Here is a 21,295-nt window from a genome sequence, read left to right as displayed (position 1 = left end):
TTGACCTGCGGTGCTTCGGCTACTCACAGTGAGGTTATTGTAGTTTGACTGCACACATACATGGTCTCTAGCCATATGGGTCCATGCAGTGTAGATTGGCTGCAGTAGGTTCACTGTAGGAGTAGGGTATGCACCTATAAGGAATCTATCGACCTTGATAGAAGAGGAGTGATCCTATGTGATTTGTTAGACTGAGTTCTAAGACCTTGGCCAGGGCAGTAATATAAAGTGGAAAAAGAGTTTTCCACTATCGAACTCAAGTCGAATAAATCTTGACATATGACAGACGATGGGATTTGACGAGTTGTCCATGACCTCCGTCCTGTAGGGATCCACGATAGTAGGACTGTATCACATGTTAACTGCACCTAGAGGTTCATCATTTCATTCTGCTGGGTAGCCACTACATGCTGCTAGGTGTCACTGGTGGATGGTGGGACTCACAGGGATTATCTCGATGATCGATAAATCCTAATGAGTTGAGTTGGAATCGTTCCAACCCATTGAAAGGAGTTTTCAATGATATTGAGATAGAGATCACAATATATCTCACTACCAGTCAGAATAGAACCTATGGGGTCACACACACTAGAAGTATTGACCGATCCGATGGTTGAAATCGTGATTAAGAATCACAAGTAATCAATTTGATTGATAAAGAAGTTGAAGAAGGAACCAAGGGAATTAATTAATTGGACTTGAAACAAGAGTCCTACTTCGGGTAGGATTCCTAGAATCCTAATTGGATTAGGACTGGGAATCCTAGTTGAAGTAGGACTGGGATTCCTACTTGGAATAGGATTCCTACAATCCTAATGAGATTAGAAATTTTGAATTAAAATAGAATTCCTACTTGGAGTAGGATTCCTAGAAATCCTAATTAGATTAGGACTTCGGATTCAAATAGAGTCCTAATTGGATTAGGACTAAAATTAAACAAATCCTAATTGGATTAGGATTCCTTAAGTCTAAATTAATTAATAATCTAATGAATCAACATGACTCCTAATTGGATTAGGATTGAAGAGTTCAATTGAGTCATGGTTCATTCAAGTCCTAGTTGGATTAGGACTAGCATAGATTGAACCCAATTGGCTAATCCTAAATGGATTGGGATTAAACCATAAGAGAGGCACCCAATCCTCTTTGGAAGAGGATTAGGGCATCACAAGAAGGAGGGATTACGCCCCTCCTCCTCTCCTTGTGTGCGGCATGAAGAGAGGGGCCGGCGCCCCCCTTCTCTCTTTGGAAAGTTATATAGGGCTCCAACTTTGGAGGAGCCCTTGATGGCTATAAGAGGGACTATGAGGCCGGCACCCTAGGGCATTGAAACCTCTCTTCCTCCAAGCCGTGGCCCTCTCCTTTCCTTGGTGTTCTCAGCCGCAAGCAAGGGAAAAGCTCTCCAAGTGTTGGCGGCCTCCTTCCCTTCCCTTCCTTCATCCAACACAAGGAACAAGAGAAGGCTGCGTAGGGGATCATCTTCTTCTTTTTCTTCGTCCTTCTTCTTCCTCCTTCTAAGCACAATCAAGAGTTGATTGAGAGGGAGGACATCAGCCATCAAAGCTATCTCTGCAAGGGAGCTAGCACCCCGGTGAGATAGAAAGCTTGGATCGGATCCTGCTTCGTGTGGATACCCGTAGAGGCCAGACGTTTGAACGGCTTCAAGCGAACCCTCTTCCAAAACCACGAATTCAGATTTGCGGTGATCATCTACCCGCGCAAGGTGAAGATTTGATCTTCCTAATAGTTTTAAAAGTTTTAATTCTTACCTAATTACGAAAGGTCTCGAAACAACGTTCATGCGATGAACGTCGAACCCGTGCATGCCGATTCCGCTGCCATCTGAAAAATTTTTGAAATATCAGCGGCATGGGCGGGTTCCCAACAGTGGTATCAGAGCCTAGGCTTCGTAGATTAAGGTAAGAATTAAATATCTAAAGGCTTATTAGATCTGAAAATTGAATGATCATGCATGCTGAAAAATTCTGCATGCAGATTTTTCAGGGGTGCTGATTTTTGCATGCTGATTTTTATGTGATAAAAAAGATGATTCTAATTGCATTGTTAATGGGATTACAAAGTTTAGAATCATGATTAGCATGATCAGCGACCTATGTCATGATATAATCAGTTAGTTTTCAGATCTAAAAATTATAATTGTTGCATACGGTGATGATCATAGGATTCAAACCCTTTTGGTATCAAATGTAATGACCTGCGATGTGATCTGCGATGTCATGTAATTTTTCAGATGCTTGCATGCATCTTATTTGATGTTTTGAGAGGCCTGCGTGCCTCCTAAAAGGAGATGTAATTTATTTTTATTTTTATTTTACATCTGGTTGTATTTCTGTGATGTGATGTACATCAACGATCAAGTTGAAGCAAAGGCATGAGATGAAAGGTGATCTAAGCGGTTGATGGCGATGGGATCAAGAGTTGATCAAGGATCGAATCAAGGAGGCTTAGAACCAATTCAAGAGTTGAAGACCACTTGATCGATTGATGTGCATGTGTTTGTAATACGACCTAATTAGAATCCATGATCATCACCTATTTAAAGTTTAACTTTATTTGATGCTGCGATTATAACTGCCTGTGATGTACCGTTTGCATGAGATGTGAATGCGAGTCGGGTAGATAGGTTTACATGTGATGTAGCAAACCCAATTGAGACCTAAATCAAAACCTCCTCAATCAAGTCGAGAGTGAACCGACATGAGCAAGTCATATTAGATTAATTGATCTAATTGGTGTCTAGGAAAGCATGGAAGGTGGTTACTTAATTAGGACCTTACTCTCTGAGTAAGGGGAGCCTCCCACCTGCTTACCTGGCCAATTGTTCGATTACCTCTTATGAAGGGCTCAAGTTGCAAACACTAAGACCTGATTAACCAATATTAAGTCAATAGGTCTTCCACTGTAGTAGAGCTGCTAAGGCCTTTCTGATGTTGATTTGTCTCGGCTGGACACAGTGGTCAAGTTGCATCGGGGGGCTGGACCTCTCTATAGACATGAGATGTTGTAGGGTAAAGGTGGGGTTGGGCACCAATAACTGTTAGGTGAGGACCCAATGACGACTTTATGCCTACGGTTATACGGTGGGTCTGACTTAACTAAGAAATGGGACCAATAACTGTTAGGTGAGGTCTTCATGGCTTAGAGACCAAGTTACACTGCAACATGCTTGAGAAGCATTGTACAAGAGTTGTACACTCATCCATCTATGTGTCACCAATAACTATTAGGTGAGGTGGCATGTAAATTGGTGGGACCGCAGTACCCACTAGAAATCCTAGTCGTGTGGGATTTCCGTTTCCCTACCAGGGGAGTGTGAGGGATTCGAGAAAATAGTGGGAGTTACATTTGTTCTAAAAGACCTTAGAACAGATTAGGATCAAGTACAAAAGTCTAACTAGAATCTTTACTCTCTGCAGATACAATGTCGGCTTCGAACCCTTTGACCCGTATTCTTGAGACCAACCGACTGACCGGAACCAATTACAAAGACTGGCTTAGAAATCTCAAAATAGTTTTGGACTGTGAGAAGATAGGCTACATACTCGATTCAGATATCCCCACACTACCAGCACGTCCTACTGATGTTCAGCGTGAAATGCATAAAAAGTGGTTGGATGATGACATTAGAGTAAAATGCTATATGATGGCATCCATGTCTAATGAACTCCAATGCCAGCATGAAAATATAAAGATTGCTAGGGACATACTGGCACACCTGCAAGAGTTGTATGGTGAGCAGAGTCGCACAGCTCATTTTGAAGTGTCCAAGAGGCTCTTCAAAGCGAAGATGCGCGAGGGGCAGTCTGTCCATGATCACGGTCTGACCATGATCAAGGACCTAGAGGAGCTTGAGAAGCTCGGTATGGACATGCACAAGGAATTACAAGTGGATTTGATCCTACAGTCACTTCCTGATTCATTTGGTCAGTTTATAGTAAACTACCACATGAATAAGATTGAATGCACTAAGACTGAACTAATCAACATATTGGTAACTGCTGAGGGAGCCTTGAAAGGTTCAACGGGCAATGTCCTTGCTGCTGAGTTGACTTCTGGTTCCAAGAGAAAGTCTACTTGGAAGAAAAAGAAGCCTGCAAAGAAGCAGAAGAAAGACAAGAAGCCAAAGAAGGAAGTTCAAAAGAAAAAGGCTAACGACAAAGGAAAATGTTTCCACTGCAATGTCGAAGGCCACTGGAAGAGAAACTGTCCTTCATACCTCGAGAGCCTGAAGAACAAGAAAGGTGACACACCTTCAGAAGGTATAGACTTGCTCATAATTGAAACTAATCTAACAGTTTCTTCTACTTCTAGTTGGGTTATAGATTCTGGTTCTAGTGCTCATTTGTGCACTACCATGCAGGGTCTAAAGGAAAGTAGAAGGCTGGCGGAAGGTGCGGTAACCCTTCGGGTTGGCAACGGGGCAAAAGTTGCTGCTGTGGCTGTGGGCACCTACCATCTGCGACTACCGTCTGGATTTAGTTTAATACTTAGAGACTGCTATTATGTACCTGTTGCTAGCAGAAATTTGATTTCTGTTTCATGTCTAGCACAGAAAGGTCATGTTTTTACATTTGACAAAGACTGCTGTTCTATTTATTTGAGAAATAAAATAGTCGCACGTGGTTTCATGATTGACAGTCTCTATCATTTACATATGGATGTATCTGTGAATGTTACCGAGCAAGATGTGAGTGCCAAAGGATCCAAAAGATCCAGAGATGAGATAAACCAAAGATATTTGTGGCACCTCAGACTTGGCCATATTGGAGAGGATAGGATGAACAAAATGGATAAAGATGAGCTTCTCGGCTCATTGACTTCTGAGTCATATCCAGTTTGCGAGTCCTGTCTTCAAGGAAAAATGGCTAGACTGCCCTTTGTAGGATATGGGGAGAGGACCACTGAAATACTTACCCTAATACATACAGATGTATGTGGCCCATTCGATGTGCTAGCCAGGAGACGTTATTCTTACTTCATTACCTTTACTGATGATTATTCACGGTATGGGTATGTGTATCTTATGAGACACAAGTCTGACTCTTTTGAAAAGTTCAAAGAGTTCAAGAATGAAGTAGAAAAACAAACTGGAAAACCTCTTAAGGCTCTTCGATCAGATCGAGGAGGAGAATACCTTAGTAGAGAATTCCGGGACTATCTCAAAGAAAACGGCATAGTCTCACAATGGACACCTCCGGGTACACCTCAACTCAACGGGGTGTCAGAGAGGAGGAATCGGACCCTATTGGATATGGTCAGGTCCATGATGAGCTTCACTGATTTACCTATGTTCCTTTGGGGAGATGCCTTACTCACAGCGATTTATTTATTGAATAGAGTTCCTTCTAAATCCGTTCCTACCACACCGTATGAGATATGGCATGGTAAGAAACCAAGTCTGGGTCATCTCAAGATTTGGGGATGTCCGGCCCACGTCAAGCGACTACAGGCGGACAAGTTAGAGGCTAGGACCATAAGTGCTCGTTTTATAAGATATCCTAAAGAGTCATTAGGATACAATTTCTACATCTCAGAGGATCACAATGTGTTTGTGAGCCGTCATGCCATCTTCTTGGAAAATCAGTTTATCCTTGATAGAGGCAGTGGGAGGAAAATTGAGCTTGAAGAGAAAGTCTCTGAAAAGCAATGAGTCATGGATCCTATAGAACCCATTCATAAAGAGCCAGTACACGATGTCCCTCAACCACCTCGTAGATCTAGTAGGGTCTCGCATCCTCCCGATAGATACTTAGGTATACTAGAAGAGGATACCGAGGAAATGTTCCTAGTGGGAGATAGGGATCACATACAGGATCCCAAAACCTACAACGAGGCGATATCTGATATCGATTCCGAGAAATGGCTGGAAGCTATGAAGTCAGAGTTAGACTCCATGCATTCCAACCAAGTCTGGACCTTAGTAGATCCACCAGAAGGTATTGTACCTATTGGATGCAAATGGATCTACAAAAGGAAGATAGGTTCGGATGGAGAGGTAGAGACCTATAAGGCAAGGCTTGTGGCGAAAGGGTATAGTCAACGCGAAGGCATTGACTATCAGGAGACCTTTTCACCTGTAGCCATGCTAAAATCCATCCGAACATTGCTTGCAATTGCAGCATTTCATGATTATGAAATCTGGCAGATGGATGTGAAAACTGCTTTCCTGAATGGATATCTTGATGAAGATATCTATATGGAACAGCCTTTGGGTTTCACTTCCAGTGATGGAGATCACAAGGTCTGCAAGCTGCAAAGGTCCATCTATGGACTAAAGCAAGCATCTCGGAGTTGGAACACTCGTTTCGATGATGCAATCAAAACGTTTGATTTCATCAAAAACGAAGAGGAACCGTGTGTTTACAAAAAGGTTAGTGGGAGTGCTGTCATTTTTCTCGTACTGTACGTAGATGATATTCTCCTGATTGGGAATGATATTCCCATGCTAACCTCGGTCAAGGTCTGGTTGTCAAAAGAATTCTCCATGAAAGACCTTGGAGAAGCATCCTATATTTTGGGAATAAAGGTCTATAGAGATAGATCTAAAAGGATGCTTGGCCTTTCACAGAAGATGTACATAGAGGAGGTGCTGAAGAGGTTCAGCATGGAAAACTCCAAGAGGGGTCTCTTACCCCTAAGGCATGGAATTCATCTCTCCAAGAAGATGTGCCCCAACACATCTGAAGAGATTCAACGCATGAGCAAGATTCCTTATGCATCGGCAATAGGAAGCCTCATGTATGCCATGCTATGTACACGACCTGATATAGCTCTTGCTGTGAGTGTCACAAGCAGATATCAGTCTGATGACCCAAAGATTGATTCATAGATTGATTTTGATGATCACAAAACCTTGAAGTATAGATACTAATGTTTATGTTGCAAGGAGAAAGATATTTATGTTGCAAGGAACATAGCAAGTTGGAAGAACACAAGAAGGCCTCTAAAAGCACTCAAGAAAAGTTGGAAGAAAGCTACAAGTTATTGGCCCAAGTCTCAAGTTCAAAAGATTCAAATTGGAGGAGCAAATTCAAGGAAAATTTAAAAGAATAGTCTTCGAGTCGACTCCTGAGGAATTCGAGTCGACTCCAATGCTTGGCGAGTCAACTCGAGAGTAGAACGAGTCGACTCCAGGGTGTAAAAGGCAGAAAAGTCAGAGAGGGATTTTCGACCCTGAGATTCGAGTCGACTCCTGAGGAATGCGAGTCGACTCCAATGGTTGTCGGGTCGACTCCAAAGAAAGCGAGAGTCGACTCTCAGTGGTACACAAGGGAAAACTCAGAGAAGCAGTTTTTGGACACTGAGATTCGAGTCGACTCCCACAAAGTCCGAGTCGACTCCAAAGACAGCGCAACCCCAAGACAGAAGACGGTATTTTCGTCTCTGAGAGGCGAGTCGACTCCAAGACAAGTCGAGTCGACTCCAAGGCAGCGCGGCTCCAAAATACAGAGGATCAGTTTTCCGACTCTGAGATTCGAGTCGACTCCCAGACAGCTCGAGTCGACTCCAAGGCAGCACTACACTAAGATGGCAGAAGACCAACTTTCGAAAACTGAGAGCCGAGTCGACTCCAAGGAAGTTCGAGTCGACTCCAAGACTGGACGAGCCAAAAGACAGAGGATCGGGAGTTCGGACTCTGAGATTCGAGTCGACTCCCAGGATAGTCGAGTCGACTCGAGTGGACAAAATTCAAATTTGGAACAGTTGCCGAGTCGACTCCGGAAAAGCTTGAGTCGACTCCCGCTACAGCCGAGTCGACTCCTGATCGCGCGAGTCGACTCCGATCCCAACGGTAATATTGTCAGGAGGTGCAGACTGGTTCCAACGGCTATATTTTTGTCTCTAACGGCTATATTCTTGTTTCCACTCCATCTAAAGCTATAAAAACAAGAAGAGAGCTAGGGGAGAACTCATGGAAGTGGGAGAGATCATCTAGGAAAGAGATCTCAAAGAGATTACAAAGGAAATCTCCCATAAGCACAAAAGGGCCATCCAAAACGAAATAGAGAGAAGAAGAGCATCCAAGTGAATCCGAAAGCTTCCTCTCCATCCGTGTGCTGCCTCGGGGATCCTCTACTTCATGCCAAATCAGAGGAGGATCAAGTAAAGAAGAAGCCGAGCTCCTCCATCTTCAAAACTCGTTTGAGGGCTTCTCTTTACTCTATTTGTTTATATTGTCATATCTGCTTGTTTAAGAAGCTTTGATTTGTTTTTATTCTTTGTTTTAATATCTTGTAACTTGATTCAATCAAGGGATTGAATCAAGGGGTTAAAGGTTTGTTGGTGAGCCAAAGGGAAAACCAACGGTGTAAGGTTTGTTGGTGAGCCAAAGGGAAAACCAACGGGATTAAGGTTTGTTGGTGAGCCAAAGGGAAAACCAACGGGGTTTAGGTTTGTTGGTGAGCCGAGGGTAAAACCAACGTGTAAGGATTTGATTGTGAGCCCGGGAAAACAATCGGAGTGGTTCTAGTCGGTGAGCCTGGGAAAACCGACCGAGTTCGTTGTGCGCTCGTAAAACAACAAGTTGGGTTGTGAGCTTGTAAAACAACCGGCTGTAATCGGTAGGATTATAGTGAAATTCCCAAGAGGTCTTGGGGAGTGGATGTAGGTGCTGGGGTGCACCGAACCACTATATGTCCTTTGTGTTTGTAATGCCTCTAGTTATTGTCTAACTAACACACTTACTTACTTAGATAAATTGCTTGCTTAATTCTTATCCGCACATCCTTTAGTTGCAAGCATATTTAATCAAGTCGAAGTCTATACATCAAACCCTTGCTAAGTTTAACTTTCACTGTGCATCTAGACAACTTAGCATAGTTAATCAAAAAGTTTTAGAAGTAGTTTAAAAGTTTTAAAAGACCCAATTCACCCCCCCTCTTGGGTTGTCACCTTGGGCAACAAGTGGTATCAGAGCAGGTGCTCAAATATTATTTGTAGTCTTAACCGACTAGAGCCAAAGATCATGACAACTCAAATAGATAGTTTTCTAGGAGAAGGACAATCAATTGATACACCACCACTATTTAATGGCATAAACTATACACATTGGAAAATACGCATGCGCATCTTTATTCAATCACAAAACTATTATTTATGGAAAATCATAATAAATGATCTTCACACACTCTCTCAAACTTTTAATGAAAAGGATTTAGCACAATTGAATGCTGATGCCATGAACCTTTTATATTGTGCATTAGATAGGAATGAGTTTAATTGCATATCTTCTTGCATGACTGCTAAAGGAATATGGAATATGCTTGAAGACAAATATGAATGCACTAACAAATCTGAAACATCATGTGTAGAAGGAGAGCAGTATCATATTGAAAATCCATGCTTGGTGGCACATGAGGTACATGCTGGAACTGAAAGCAATTTTACATTTGATGAACTCCACGATGCCTTTTCTGATTTGTATTTAGAATATAAGAAACTTGTTTGTAAGAACAAGAACTTGAAGAATGAAAATCAAATTCTAATAGATGAAAAACTGAAACTAACTAGTAAAACTGAAATCTTAATTAAAGAAAATCAAGAACTAAATCAGAAAAACCAACTTCTCACTGAAAGCCATGATAAACTTAAGAAAAATAATGAATTGCTTTCAGAAGATAACAAAAGATTAACTAAAGAAGTTGACAAATTAAAACCTGTTGTTGAAAGATTTACTTTGAGCTCTGAAAAGTTGAATCTAATGATAAATAATCAAAGAGCTGAATTTGATAATATTGGATTGGGATGTCAACCTTGGTACACCCAAAAATCTTTCAAGAATATGTTTGTTAAAACAGTTTCTAATCATTTTAAAATAGATTCTTATAATGCTGATAAACAGGAACAAAGGTTATGCAAAATCTCTTCTGTTCCTAAATCTGTACATTACAAATTTGATAAACCTAAAAGGCAAAAACAGAAAACTGAAGGATTATCTACCACTCATGTTAAATCCATGTTTGTTAAATTTAATAAGAAGATGCAGAAATACACTTCTTGTAGTCCAAAAATCTGCAAGCCTATGGACAAAATAGCTATTAAGAAAATATGGGTTCCAAAAGGAACAATAATAGCTAACCTGCAAGGACCCAAAAGAGCTTGGGTTCCTAAGTTGAAAATCTAAATATTTTCTGCAGGTGTGTCTAGCACTCAAGGCTCCAACAAAAGATGTTAAATTGGACATTGGGTGCTCTAGACATATATTAAAGAATAAAACTTAAATGTAATCAAGAAAAATAATTAAAATAGAAGAAATAACTTCAAATTTCTCCATCTTTCTATATTATACTTTACTTATTGTTGGATAAGTTGCTAGATGATTAATCAATTTAAGATTAACTCTATGAATTCTCTATATGCTTGATTGAGAGCTTTTATCCATGGCATTATTGTTTATTGATCATAGATATGAAAATGTGTACTTGGTATGCCTTTGAATATTGCACTATAAATACCAAGATTAAAGAAACCATCTTTGGCATATAATATCAACTCATGCGAGTATGGATTTAATTTCAAAAGACTTTGGCATTGGCTTACTTAGAGTATCTTCTGAAAGGTCAAAGTTTGCTATGCATGTTAACTAAGGAAACAAACAAGAATCAATTTCTAAATCTAAAGATGTTGTTTCTATCACTGAGTTTTCAAAAGCTTACATTGGATTTGTTCTTGGCAAATAAAACTGAAGTATTTTCTGTATTTGCTAAATCCTGTAAAAGTGTTTCAAATGAAAAAGGTTTCCAAACTGTGAAGAATCATGACACAGTGTTGAAAACCAAAATCCTGATAAAAGTTATACAGAAAATAATATTAAATCCAATGATTTCAGCACCAAGGACACCATAAGTAAAATAGAATTAATAGAATTCTTGAAGAAATGAAAAAGACAATTATGTATGATAGTCATCTATTTAAAAGACTATCATCACTGCTTGTCATACATATGACTTCTATTAAATCTATTTTTGATGAAAATTTTGATCTTCTGAAAAATGGAAAATGAACCATTGCATATCCTTTTCAGTCGTACATGTTATGCTTGATATGCTCTTATGAAAATAATGCCAAATCTGATAAAGATTCTAGTTGTAGAAGTATCAATTCATTTTGATTCTTTATGAGACTAGTGATTTATTATCAAGATACTAAAATTATATGGTTAATCTTTTACATATAACAATCTGAAAAACTTGTTAATAATTAGAACCAAATTGGATTTTTCAGATATGCTCTTAATAAAAAAAATTTTTGACTATTAAAAGACTAAATTAAGAAAAGATAAAATAGATCTTGATAAGATTCTTGCATAATTAGAAGTAAAAATCACCTTTATCATTTATTTGCTTTACGAGCGTTATTTTCTATCAAATGAATGTGTAGAACACACTCTTGTGTGGTTATTTCATTAAAAAGGAGATCTATGCAAAATAACCACCATACTTAAAAATACACATTACATATATGATAAAGCAATATGAGATTTGATACAAGCATCAAAAACTTAATACATAAAAGCTTAAGTAAATTTTTTGATAGAAAGCAATAGTGATAAATCTATGGATCAAAAAGAAGAATTTGTAATATTTTATTTGCTCAAAGAATGCATTGATGACATCAGTTTTGGTTCTACTAATGAAGAGTTATATGAAGATTTTACTTAGCTCATGTAAGGTGAGTTTGAAATATGTGTGATGAATGAATTAACATCTTCTCTCAAACTCCAAATTAAGACAAACAAGAAAGGGGATCTTCATTGACCAATGTTAGTCCACAAGAACACTCTTATAGAAGATTGGCATGAAGAAGGTACATCTAAGACCCCATCTTGTAGAATTTGAATAGGATGAGCAAAGTAGATCTATTGTTTAAAGTTGTATTGAAGATTGATAGAATAATTATTTCATCATACAGCTAATAGACCAGAATGTATGCTCATTATGTGCACTTGGGCAAGACTTCAATCTAACTTTAATGAATCTTATTTTATTGATAACAAATAAATCATAATCTGAATTTCTGATAGAAACAACTGTTTAAGATAAAATTTATTAAAACTTAGCTAAAATATCTTATTGATAATTATCTTAAACAAATAGAATCTAAACTAAATTATTTTTGAAAATAAGAAATTGAATTGACCTTGATAAATCTTCTATTGCCTCACATGCTTGTCCTTGAACTATCTTGGTTAATGAAACTATCTCTTTAGTTCAAGTGAAATGTGCTTGCTTATATTTAGGCAATCTCTTGAGTAAAGTGATTCAACATTTGATTATTGTCATATCTTATGATTGAGTCATCTAGTTTAAATAAAAATATGTTGGTTGAATGTTTTGTATCTTGAAGAAACTAATGACCTCCTTTCAAGAAAGAAAAGGAGTTTGTTAATAATGCAGGATCCTTGAGCAAGAAAATGAGAGATCTCAACTTGAAGGATATCTCCATGTAAGATACAATAAACATTCACATGCAAACAAGAGAGAGGACCTTCTTCAGCCAAAAGTTCATACATAAGAAATCTAGTAGGTATTTGACTGAAGAATGCAGAATGAAATGGTAATTCTAGATACTTCTCTCATAAATTAATTGAGCAAAGTCAATAACTTAAGTCTTATTACGACATGATTAAAGTCTTTAATTATTAATTTTTGATATCATGTCTATAATTGATTGAATTGTACTTTTAGAGAGTGTTTCATGGTTTGCCAAAACTAGAATATATCTTTGCATATGTCATAACCATGAAATACACAAGTATATGCTTAAAATTTTGATGTAAAATAACTTATGAGAAGTTATGAATCCATGAGCATAATGAAAATGTTGTTTGCATGATACACATATAAATGATACACAAGATAAATTCTTTATTCTGCTCTTTCGTGTAAATTACTTGAGAATAACAAAAAGAGAGAGAGATAAATAAAAGAAAATGGATATTATTCAAGAGAAGTAAAATCCAAGTAGAGGCAAATACCCCAATCTTAAGGAAAAGCAAAACAAGCATAATATATTCGGCACATTTGGAAGGGATAAAATTCGTAATTAATTACACTTAAACAGGAATAGTTTGAAGTGAACTTTATAAATTTTCTATATTGCTCATCATAGGGATGGTGCCAATGGGGAGGCTAGTGGTAGTACCCGGCACTATTTGACCCAACTATTCGGTGTAGGGCATATTAGGGACGGCACAAGAGGGAGGCTAGTGGTAGTACCTCGTGCCCCTTCCAACTCCACCGGATAGGGAGCAAATAGAGTATAGAGCATAAGAAAGTTATAAATGAAAGACAAAGTTAATGAAAGTAGAATTAAGTCAATTTTTTTTAATCACTTGAAAACACACTTTAAGGATAAAATCATTGCAAGATTATATTTAAATAGGGGGAGTTTATTTGAAAAATATTGATTTGGATCCTTGACATGCTTGTTCTTAATATTTTAATGCATGATTTAACACATGATTTATTTTGCATATGGTATGATGTCTTGATTTATTGGTTCTCAATGTTTTGTAATGCTTCATCCTTGGACAATTTGTTTGAATGTTTGAATTGCTACATAACATCTTTTGTTTGGTTCTATTGAAAAGAAATTTCAGATTTGTCGTTCACAATCATCTTTAAAATCTGAAAGTTAAATAAATTTGTAAAAAGGAGAAGAGAAAGATATCTCTATTTAGGCAGAATGAATTAATCTTGATCTATCCTTCAACTTGCCTAAATTTGGTATATAATGTTCAAATTCGTACCAAAACTCAACATTTAATACAAAGATTCTGAATATGCTCTTATATGTTTGAAATATGTATTTTCAATCGTAATGATTTAAGATGAGCTATAATGTGGAAGATACATATCTCAAATTATGATTTTAAAAGCCTCAATTGAAAATCCTATGTAATTCAGAATCTGATTTTGTATACAAGCTTAAACTCAATATGATTTCTAAATAAAATCTTAATGTAAGAAAAACAGAATTAATTCTGATGCCTTTGGTTGATTGCTCCGATACGCATCCGAAACATATCATTTCTTATCTTCAAAGTGTACTAATATTGGTCCAAATGATGTGTTTTTCGATGATCTTGATTGCAAACAAAAATTTCTAAATATATGATTTTATTTTGATATTAAAAAGATTTATTGTGTTTCATGAATACATTGGTGAAAAACTATGATTAAGAAATTGAGTTCTAAAAATATATATATTTCAATAATCATCTATATGTTTTTTCTCCCCTACATTATTAAACACTTCTATCAATAGAGTGAATGATCTTAAAGCTAGAAATATTTCAGCTCACTCAAATGATTCTAAAAGAAAGAAAATGTAAATGCGGTTGAAAGAAACTAAGCTTCAAATGAATCATTTTCTGATTAATATTTCTACACATTTTCTCTAAGATTATGAGAAAGCATAACTTGTTCGTAAAGGATTAGAAAGAGTAATTACTACAAATTTTGAAATAATACTAGATTACTCTACATTCTTGATATTACAGAATTTTAGTGTTATTCACGTTTATCACTAAAGTCTGAAATTCAACAATTAAGAATGATTAAAGAAGTACGCATCTTTTGAGGGGGAGCTTTAGATATTCAGTATCTTATCCTAAAGTTACTTCAATTTGATGTATACCTTAAATCTTATGGATTGATTTTTATGAACTTCCTTATATTGCAAGACATGCTTTAAATTACCTTGAGATGAGTTCTATAAAGGTTGTCTTATCTCAAACCTTGAGTCTTATGAAAATAAGCTGAAACTTATAGAAAATATATTTTTGAGATTGACAATTTTATTGAACATTATCTTAGGATTCTAAACTCTTAAATGGAATGATCAATTGAGGGGGAGAAAGAAAATTTCAGAAGGAGAGGTCTTATGGAACTTAATCACATAAATCTATAACTAAAGGAGAGAGAAAGAATACTAAATGAAAAGTGATTCTAATACTCTCCAATATGTATCATCTGAAATTTAAATCTGAAAATCTTTATGATACACCTTGAGGCGTGTTATTTGGTTAGTATATCTCATGCATCACTCTTGAACCAAATTGCAAATCTTAAGAGCCTCTAATTTAATGAAAAAGGAGGAGAACAATGTATTAAATTTTCTTGAGTATCTCTTAGAAAATCTATTTTGAACCTCACTAATGAGTTTTAATTGGCTTACTCTTTAGAACTTCTATTTTGTGCCAATTCATTATTTTATGTATCAAATTGTGCTTATTTTCTAAAGGAATAAAAGAAAGTCTTTAAAAGAGCTCTAAGATGTATCACAAATTGCATGATTTCATAATTTGGTATTTGTGCTCAAATGCACTTATTATTATAAAGAACCTTTGAAGTTATTAAGACTTAATGATCCAACATGATGATGTGTCTTTTACATATATAGGTTTTGACCTGTTACTCTGAAAATTAATTAAATTGCTCTCCTGTTGATAAAACACTTAATAGATTGGGCAAAAGATCTTAAATGAACAAGCTTTCATACTTATTATTGAAGAGATGTTAGACTTCCATTCGTGCTTTTCATTGAATATCATTTGTGGTACTTCTTGAATTAACCTAAGAGAGATTCCACCCACACTTGATTAGAAAACTATCTGTGGTATCAAATTAGAAAACTTCTTGAAATCACATTCAATGTGTTCTGCTCTGAAATTATCTTAATTGGCTCTGATCTGTGCTCACTAATCTGATTCCAATATTATTGCCTTGAGTTATATGATTCATATTCTTGCAATAATTCAACATTCAAATCAGAGTACAATAAGGAAAAGAAATATTTGTGCTTAATGTTTCCCTATTTTTTTTTGATGTTGTCAAAAAGGGGGAGAAATATTTAAGTATATGCTTATAATGCTTTTTGTATTGAGTACAAATCAGCTTAAATTGATTGTGTTAAGCTGATTGAATCTAAAGCAGTATCATGAAGTATGTTTCAAATATATATGTTTTCTACTTCATGCAACTTAGCTATGTATTACTTCTAGAAAACAATATCTTTTATATTGCATATACTCCAAGTTTTGTCATCATCAAAAAGGGGGAGATTGATGACCCAAAGATTGATTCATAGATTGATTTTGATGATCACAAAACCTTGAAGTATAGATACTAATGTTTATGTTGCAAGGAGAAAGATATTTATGTTGCAAGGAACATAGCAAGTTGGAAGAACACAAGAAGGCCTCTAAAAGCACTCAAGAAAAGTTGGAAGAAAGCTACAAGTTATTGGCCCAAGTCTCAAGTTCAAAAGATTCAAATTGGAGGAGCAAATTCAAGGAAAATTTAAAAGAATAGTCTTCGAGTCGACTCCTGAGGAATTCGAGTCGACTCCAATGCTTGGCGAGTCAACTCGAGAGTAGAACGAGTCGACTCCAGGGTGTAAAAGGCAGAAAAGTCAGAGAGGGATTTTCGACCCTGAGATTCGAGTCGACTCCTGAGGAATGCGAGTCGACTCCAATGGTTGTCGGGTCGACTCCAAAGAAAGCGAGAGTCGACTCTCAGTGGTACACAAGGGAAAACTCAGAGAAGCAGTTTTTGGACACTGAGATTCGAGTCGACTCCCACAAAGTCCGAGTCGACTCCAAAGACAGCGCAACCCCAAGACAGAAGATGGTATTTTCGTCTCTGAGAGGCGAGTCGACTCCAAGACAAGTCGAGTCGACTCCAAGGCAGCGCGGCTCCAAAATACAGAGGATCAGTTTTCCGACTCTGAGATTCGAGTCGACTCCCAGACAGCTCGAGTCGACTCCAAGGCAGCACTACACTAAGATGGCAGAAGACCAACTTTCGAAAACTGAGAGCCGAGTCGACTCCAAGGAAGTTCGAGTCGACTCCAAGACTGGACGAGCCAAAAGACAGAGGATCGGGAGTTCGGACTCTGGGATTCGAGTCGACTCCCAGGACAGTCGAGTCGACTCGAGTGGACAAAATTCAAATTTGGAACAGTTGCCGAGTCGACTCCGGAAAAGCTTGAGTCGACTCCCGCTACAGCCGAGTCGACTCCTGATCGCGCGAGTCGACTCCGATCCCAACGGTAATATTGTCAGGAGGTGCAGACTGGTTCCAACGGCTATATTTTTGTCTCTAACGGCTATATTCTTGTTTCCACTCCATCTAAAGCTATAAAAACAAGAAGAGAGCTAGGGGAGAACTCATGGAAGTGGGAGAGATCATCTAGGAAAGAGATCTCAAAGAGATTACAAAGGAAATCTCCCATAAGCACAAAAGGGCCATCCAAAACGAAATAGAGAGAAGAAGAGCATCCAAGTGAATCCGAAAGCTTCCTCTCCATCCGTGTGCTGCCTCGGGGATCCTCTACTTCATGCCAAATCAGAGGAGGATCAAGTAAAGAAGAAGCCGAGCTCCTCCATCTTCAAAACTCGTTTGAGGGCTTCTCTTTACTCTATTTGTTTATATTGTCATATCTGCTTGTTTAAGAAGCTTTGATTTGTTTTTATTCTTTGTTTTAATATCTTGTAACTTGATTCAATCAAGGGATTGAATCAAGGGGTTAAAGGTTTGTTGGTGAGCCAAAGGGAAAACCAACGGTGTAAGGTTTGTTGGTGAGCCAAAGGGAAAACCAACGGGATTAAGGTTTGTTGGTGAGCCAAAGGGAAAACCAACGGGGTTTAGGTTTGTTGGTGAGCCGAGGGTAAAACCAACGTGTAAGGATTTGATTGTGAGCCCGGGAAAACAATCGGAGTGGTTCTAGTCGGTGAGCCTGGGAAAACCGACCGAGTTCGTTGTGCGCTCGTAAAACAACAAGTTGGGTTGTGAGCTTGTAAAACAACCGGCTGTAATCGGTAGGATTATAGTGAAATTCCCAAGAGGTCTTGGGGAGTGGATGTAGGTGCTGGGGTGCACCGAACCACTATATGTCCTTTGTGTTTGTAATGCCTCTAGTTATTGTCTAACTAACACACTTACTTACTTAGATAAATTGCTTGCTTAATTCTTATCCGCACATCCTTTAGTTGCAAGCATATTTAATCAAGTCGAAGTCTATACATCAAACCCTTGCTAAGTTTAACTTTCACTGTGCATCTAGACAACTTAGCATAGTTAATCAAAAAGTTTTAGAAGTAGTTTAAAAGTTTTAAAAGACCCAATTCACCCCCCCTCTTGGGTTGTCACCTTGGGCAACACAGTCGAATCCAGGTGAAGAACACTGGACAGCTGTGAAGAATATTCTTAAGTACTTGAGAAGAACTAAAGATTTATTCTTGTTTTTTGGAGGATCATCAGAGTTAAAGGTAGAAGGGTACACAGATTCAGACTTCATGACTGATGTCGATGACAGAAAGTCAACATCTGGATACGTGTTCTTGTGCAATGGTGATACGGTAAATTGGAAGAGTTCTAAACAACCGATCATTGCTGATTCTACTATGGAAGCTGAATACATCGCCGCCTCTGAAGCTGCTAAGGAAGGCTTTTGGTTCAAGAAATTTATTGCAGAGTTGGACGTGATGACATCAGATGCCATAACACTCTACTGCGATAATAATGGCGCCATAGCTCTTGCTAAGGAGCCAAGGTCTCATCAGAAGTCTAAGCATATAGAGCGGCGCTTTCACCTCATACGCGACTATGTGGAGAAGAAATATGTAGAGGTGCAGAGAGTAGACTCCGCGGATAACGTGGCGGACCCGTTCACTAAGCAGCTGAGTCAGCAAAAGACTGAAGCCCACCTTGAGAAGATGGGCCTAAGATATATGACCAATTGGCTTTAGTGCAAGTGGGAGATTGTTAGATGTATGCCCTAGAAGCCAATCTGGCTGACACATTATTAATTCTAGGGACATAATTTTGTACTTGACTATTTATTATTGAATAAATAAAAGGCATCTTTTCATTCATATTGTTTATGTGTCTATGAATCGTCCAAGGAATTAATAAGATGATGATACATATTCTCAAGAGTTGAGAATTTGAGCCATGTATCATTGGTGATTAATTTCTAAATGCTCCTGATCAATGGATCATCACGAGGACGGTGATCGATCCGATCAGTGCACAGATCACTTTCCTTCTGGATGGACGAGACTTGAGTCCACAGTGTAGGGACACTGAAGTGATAGTGCAGGTGCTTGTTAGAGAACAAGGGTACTGAGCGTGACCAAGACAAGAAGTCACTTGGATGTCTATCCACTCGTCAGTGACTTGCTTGATGTTGCAGTAGTGTGACTGGTCCTTTGACCTGCGGTGCTTCGGCTACTCACAGTGAGGTTATTGTAGTTTGACTGCACACATACATGGTCTCTAGCCATATGGGTCCATGCAGTGTAGATTGGCTGCAGTAGGTTCACTGTAGGAGTAGGGTATGCACCTATAAGGAATCTATCGACCTTGATAGAAGAGGAGTGATCCTATGTGATTTGTTAGACTGAGTTCTAAGACCTTGGCCAGGGCAGTAATATAAAGTGGAAAAAGAGTTTTCCACTATCGAACTCAAGTCGAATAAATCTTGACATATGACAGACGATGGGGTTTGACGAGTTGTCCATGACCTCCGTCCTGTAGGGATCCACGATAGTAGGACTGTATCACATGTTAACTGCACCTAGAGGTTCATCATTTCATTCTGCTGGGTAGCCACTACATGCTGCTAGGTGTCACTGGTGGATGGTGGGACTCACAGGGATTATCTCGATGATCGATAAATCCTAATGAGTTGAGTTGGAATCGTTCCAACCCATTGAAAGGAGTTTTCAATGATATTGAGATAGAGATCACAATATATCTCACTACCAGTCAGAATAGAACCTATGGGGTCACACACACTAGAAGTATTGACCGATCCGATGGTTGAAATCGTGATTAAGAATCACAAGTAATCAATTTGATTGATAAAGAAGTTGAAGAAGGAACCAAGGGAATTAATTAATTGGACTTGAAACAAGAGTCCTACTTCGGGTAGGATTCCTAGAATCCTAATTGGATTAGGACTGGGAATCCTAGTTGAAGTAGGACTGGGATTCCTACTTGGAATAGGATTCCTACAATCCTAATGAGATTAGGAATTTTGAATTAAAATAGAATTCCTACTTGGAGTAGGATTCCTAGAAATCCTAATTAGATTAGGACTTCGGATTCAAATAGAGTCCTAATTGGATTAGGACTAAAATTAAACAAATCCTAATTGGATTAGGATTCCTTAAGTCTAAATTAATTAATAATCTAATGAATCAACATGACTCCTAATTGGATTAGGATTGAAGAGTTCAATTGAGTCATGGTTCATTCAAGTCCTAGTTGGATTAGGACTAGCATAGATTGAACCCAATTGGCTAATCCTAAATGGATTGGGATTAAACCATAAGAGAGGCACCCAATCCTCTTTGGAAGAGGATTAGGGCATCACAAGAAGGAGGGATTACGCCCCTCCTCCTCTCCTTGTGTGCGGCATGAAGAGAGGGGCCGGCGCCCCCCTTCTCTCTTTGGAAAGTTATATAGGGCTCCAACTTTGGAGGAGCCCTTGATGGCTATAAGAGGGACTATGAGGCCGGCACCCTAGGGCATTGAAACCTCTCTTCCTCCAAGCCGTGGCCCTCTCCTTTCCTTGGTGTTCTCAGCCGCAAGCAAGGGAAAAGCTCTCCAAGTGTTGGCGGCCTCCTTCCCTTCCCTTCCTTCATCCAACACAAGGAACAAGAGAAGGCTGCGTAGGGGATCATCTTCTTCTTTTTCTTCGTCCTTCTTCTTCCTCCTTCTAAGCACAATCAAGAGTTGATTGAGAGGGAGGACATCAGCCATCAAAGCTATCTCTGCAAGGGAGCTAGCACCCCGGTGAGATAGAAAGCTTGGATCGGATCCTGCTTCGTGTGGATACCCGTAGAGGCCAGACGTTTGAACGGCTTCAAGCGAACCCTCTTCCAAAACCACGAATTCAGATTTGCGGTGATCATCTACCCGCGCAAGGTGAAGATTTGATCTTCCTAATAGTTTTAAAAGTTTTAATTCTTACCTAATTACGAAAGGTCTCGAAACAACGTTCATGCGATGAACGTCGAACCCGTGCATGCCGATTCCGCTGCCATCTGAAAAATTTTTGAAATATCAGCGGCATGGGCGGGTTCCCAACACCAAGCATAACCTAAATTATACTCCACTCTTACTGACTAATCTAAACTACAGGGATTTGAACCTAATCTCAATACCACTTTATCCATCACACCTCGACCTGATAGCCCGAGCCGAGCACGATACAAACAGCCACACACTATGGTTAACCCTATAGGACAGACAAGACCTAT

Source organism: Phoenix dactylifera, chromosome 9 (genome assembly GCF_009389715.1).
Source record: "Phoenix dactylifera cultivar Barhee BC4 chromosome 9, palm_55x_up_171113_PBpolish2nd_filt_p, whole genome shotgun sequence".
Classification (NCBI taxonomy): Eukaryota; Viridiplantae; Streptophyta; class Magnoliopsida; order Arecales; family Arecaceae; genus Phoenix; species Phoenix dactylifera.
This window is presented reverse-complemented; position numbering follows the sequence as displayed.